Here is a 5,406-nt window from a genome sequence, read left to right as displayed (position 1 = left end):
AAATTAAAACAAGCACAACTAAAAAAGTATTAATACATTTATATTTCATTAGAGAAAACAAATGAAAATTAAATTGTTAATAATTATTTATTTACTAAAAATCCGTATTACGGGTTGCCTACTGCTAGTTGAAACTTATTGACCGGCATATTTCCGATCTCTTCCAGGACACAAAGAAATCAAAAACATTAAGGACTTCAAAAATAAATGGATTAGAGCTAACAAGAAAGTCCAGCCGAAGACTGTGCAAAAGCTGATGCCGAGTGTAAAACGCAAAGTGCATGCGTTCTCACGTACAAAACTTCACAAACTTTTTAAAGTGAAATCTAATAATATTAATATATGTACTTTCAAAATATATATAACATTCACTATCGAAATAAAATAGTTAAGTAAGTATCCTTTAAAATGTCCGCGCAGATTTTTTCTGGTACATGTCTTATTTTCTCTTTTTAAATCGAATTCAAAATATATAAATTTCATTATCCAAACGATCTGCGACGTCACTATAATTAATTTGAGTAATAGAATAAAATATGAAATTTCTTTTTTATGTGTTTAAGGAAACCTTATTAAGGTATCATTGGTATCATGGTGTTACGTGACGCCAAAAGAGGAATTAATTTCTTTTCCAATTCAAATGAAGAAAAATTGAATACAACTCCACTAGAGTGAGTTTGAAGAAACCTTCTCAAAATGATCCTTGGTCATACGTGCTTGAACAATAACATCAACAACCGACTAATATGTATGAATATGAGAAAATAAGATAAAACAAAATAAAAAATGAAGATTAAAGAAAAATTCAATTAAAAAAATAATAAATAAAATGAGTGAAAGAAATTAAACAGTTAAGGTTTGTTAGTAGCAAAATGACGGACGCTTAAACATTTCTAAGATGTGTGGCACTCAGATGTCTATCGTGGTTAAAGCTTTAGACGAACCATCGTTTACTTTTGCTGATGTAACTTTTTTTTATTTTTTGAAACATAATATTTTTCATCGTTTTTAAATGTTTTAAAAAATATACATTTTTAGTTAGAAGTTGGAGTGTTCTATAATTTTAGAATTCAAAACGAGCCGAATGAAAGCATTGAGTCGTTTAGATAAGAGTTATTGGGACACAATATTGTAATAATGTGCTCTAAAAGAGCGGAAAAAACAGAGAGTACACAAACTATTTGTAAGCGTGCTGGTACTGATTCGGTATATGAAATTGTAGACCACAAGAGAAAGGCAACAGCTGCCTCAAGCACGTCGTATGCACAAGAAGCCGAACAAGTAAAAGAAATAAATAAAACTAAAGAGCTAGATTCTGATGCTACGTCTGAAGATTGCACTAAGACATCTAAAGTACTATCAATTGGTGAAACGTTAAAGTTTTTTAGAGCTGAACAATCTGGTTATATAGATGAGTGCTGCATATCAAACTGTAAGGAAGAAATCAAAGCACATAACAACGCTGAAACTCAATAAAGAATTTGGGATCTAAAACACACAATATAAAAGAGTACATTTATTATTCACAAAAGAAAATACCTAAAAGAAATTTCAATCAATATCTCCGAAGCGAAAGAAAGAGGTAAAGAAGGCTAAATCTAACTGCGTTATTGAAGACTGCTTGTCATTTGGAGCCTTTCGAAAAAATACCCGTTAAAAATTTTAAATTTATTAGCACCAGGCTATAAGCCTCAGAAAAGGCAAACAATTTCAATGACACTTTTTGACTCATATAAAGAATAAATTAGGGTGTTAATTATTTTTCTGAAAAAATCCAACATCTTGTATTATCAACAGATATGTGAAAAAATAAGCATCTAACTCATTTTTTGGAGCTCACATTATAATTCTTTGACGACGACTTTAACTATGCAACTTTAGTGATTAGTTTTTGAAAGTTTGTTGCTAGACACTTCTATGTTAATCTGAAAAGTTTCATTAAAAACAATTGACTAAAATGATATTTAACAAAACAGTTGCTGTGACTGCAGATAATGCATCCAACATTGTGAAAGCTGCTTCGAATGATTTTGGAGTAACGTTCTCTAGTTTTTGTCATAATTTAAATTAAACTATTAGAAAAGTAGCCTAAAAAGTAAACGAAGAAACAGACAAAATAAATGAAACTCTAGAATCAGAAAATGAGTATGAGATTGAGTCAGATTACAAGAATTAAAAATTCGATAATTCTGAACTTGAATTAAATTAAAATTTAGAAGATAATGAGGAAGAAGAAAACAAAGAAAATTCAAATTACCTTGTTGAGGTTTAAAATCCATTTTTTCGAACTAGAAAGTTAGTTAAAATGGTTCGAAAATGTGGAAATATTTGTTGTTACGCTCAAAAGGAAGTTAACAAAACACCAGATTTAAAGAACGTTAAAACCTTTATCATTGATTTTCATATTTGCTCTAATTCTACATATTTAATGCTCAAAAATATGTGAAATTTAAAGAAACCGCTATTCTCATCACAGAAAATCCGAAGAAAAAAATAAATGCTGGAATTAATAAAAAAACAAATTGTAAAGTTGAAAAAAGTTAGAACTTACGGACGAACATTTTAATTATAGTTTCTGAGCTATTTTTTAAAGTTACAAAAAATGACATCGGGAAGAAATTACGAGACTTTATCATTATCTTTTGTTGCTAAAAGAATTTTGTTTCATAGTCTAAAGACTGAATTTGGTAATTTTTAAGAAAAAGCAATAAAAGAATTTCTATTTCCCAACTTCCCAACTAACATTACAAACGCTTAAAACAAAATCATATTGAAAGCTGTTTATTTAGATCTACTTATTTTATAATGCTTAAGCGCAGAAGAAATTAAAAGCACAGAAAAAAAGTTAGTATCTTTTGAAATACAACGCCACCTCCATTGAAAAATACTAGTAAAACAATTTCAGACCTAATCTAACAAAAAGCACAATGAAAACAATTTGCGGCAGACAATCTAGCCGCCAGTTTAGGCTCGTTTGTTTCTCAAGCAACTCTGAGAAACGTGAAAAATAAACATATACTGGCAGAAATAAATTTTTATAGAAATGAAACTGTCCTAAGTCCTTTAAGTTTTGATCAATTAAAAAAAAAAATCATCAAGTTTGCCCATATAAATTAGTGAGGTTCGAAAGTAAAATTGCATTATACTGGCATCTTCTGTCGCAGTAGAATCTAGTATGTAGATTTTAATGAAGTTTTATTCAAAAAAAAGAAAGAAGTAGCCTTTCATCAAGAAACTTAAAATTTACATTAGTTTAAAAGAGTGCAAAAAGAAGCCCAACATATAACCAACTAAGGTAAAAAAAAATCTCATCAAATAAAGAAAATTAAAAAATAAAGATTCCTTAACTCTTTTTTTGACTTTCTAATGGAAAGTGATTGGAAAGTGTAGGGAAGTAGGTCAAATTTAATTATTAGTAATATTATAAATTCAATATCATGTTAAAACCTAAAGAAAGTAATTAATTCTTAAATACTTTCCACTTTTCGGTAACTGGAAATAGATTGAATTAAATCCATTTGCACTTCCCGGAAAGTTGGAAATTTCCAATTTTTTTGCCTTTAACCTATATAAATAAAGTATATAAACTATAAGTTTATAAACTTTAAACTATTTATATAAACTATATAATAAAAGTATAATTCGATAAACATTTTCTAATACAAATACATTAAATTTGCAAACACTTTCCGATTCAGAGAAAAATGTTTTCCAAAGCGCTTATCTAGCGAAATTGAACAGCCCTGATACAACTTATATTCAAAAGACTTCTAATGCCCTTCCACGTAGCTCTCAAACTATTAATATTGTTAATAAAGTTGTTAGAAAAGCGGTCATTTTTGCATTTTCGAATAAGTGTTACAAATAAGTTTCTATAGGTTTTGTAAGTTTTTTCAAGAATTAGTCTGTCATGTAGATTTTGTGTTTTAACCCAGGACCGTAGTATACTGATAAATAAGTGGTTGAGTCCAAATGCAATATAATGTTTTTTGGTTTATAAACTACTTTTGTCTTAATTGTTAATGAATTCAAAAGCATTAATGCACTTCTTATATGTATTTATAAAAGATTTTAAAACAGTTATCATTACACGTTTCAATAGCAAAACAAGTTTTTTTAATAGACTTTTTTAATATTTAAAAAAATAGTTAAAGTAGGCTCTACATTCCTTTAGAGAAAATTTGAATCTAGTCTATCAAGATTGGATGAGTTTAGCTAAGAAAAATGATACTTAATTTTAACTATTAATTGTGCCACTGTTATAACTGCGTAATGCCGTTCTTTGCAAAACATAGATGTACAACAGTCAGTGTTTTTCAAATACAGTTTAAGAGTGACAATCGCAAAAAGTAGAAAAAAACGATCAAAAATATGGCAAGTACTTATTCACAAGTAAATACAATTGATCATATTCACTGAAATGAGACTCAGGTTCAAAATCAGCTGTTTGTTGTAAATATTTGAAAGTGATTGCTTTTTGTCTAGACTGGCATATAGTTGTGTCATCAGCAAATAAAGACACTGTATAGGTAACACCATTTGAAATAGCAGCTGATCATTAATTACTTTAGGAAGATATTGTTCTGTGTTTTTTTAAAATCAATTCTGGCTGTTCAAATATGATCGGCAGAAAATTCAGGTATTAAATTTTAAACATTTAAAAGCATAAGGATTAAATTATTAAATCAGCAAAGTTTATGTTTTTTTGCTGGTGTAATAAGACTTTAGCTTTTGCTTCTTTACTATTTAAATAACAAGTATAGGGTATGTTTGTTAATAGAAAAAAATTTCTTCCATTTTCTGATAGAGAAGTCTTTTGAATGGTTGATTTTTATGAAAAACTACTTTTACTGAAAACTATATTTGAATAAAATACATTTTAAGGGTCCCTACAACAGAGTTTGTATCTATAAATGTGTCCGCCCAAGGCTTGTTTACTCAGCACTATATGAATGATTAGGACAAATATGATCAGTCACACAGAACAGCATTGTTTTAATAAAGCACGTAGATTACAGTTATCATCCTTAAAAGGTATTCTGCACACAGTGCTCGCAAGACACTGATAATCAGACATTTTGTGTCATTGCCATTAATCATCAAAGAAAGCCAGTGCAATCAGTTTTTCTGAGAAGTAACACAAATTTCCTTAAATTTTTTTCATTGTGATCTGAGAGACTGATTAATTCATTGTCTTGTATTTGTAAATCTTCTTATAAAACTCAAGATCAACAAGATACAGAGATTGCCCTGTTGGCTCACTAAACTCTAGTAGTTCACTATAATCATTATCAGGACAGGTGACAGAACAAAGGCAGATTTTCGTTGACAAGTGCCAATTTGCAGCGGACAAAACAAGGGCAGCTTTTTTGGTTTGTTTCATTTTATTAAGTCTGGTCCGTGTCA

Source organism: Hydra vulgaris, chromosome 04 (genome assembly GCF_038396675.1).
Source record: "Hydra vulgaris chromosome 04, alternate assembly HydraT2T_AEP".
In the NCBI taxonomy this organism is placed as follows: domain Eukaryota; kingdom Metazoa; phylum Cnidaria; class Hydrozoa; order Anthoathecata; family Hydridae; genus Hydra; species Hydra vulgaris.
The sequence above is the reverse complement of the archived record's forward strand: the minus strand, read 5'-3'. Positions refer to the sequence as shown.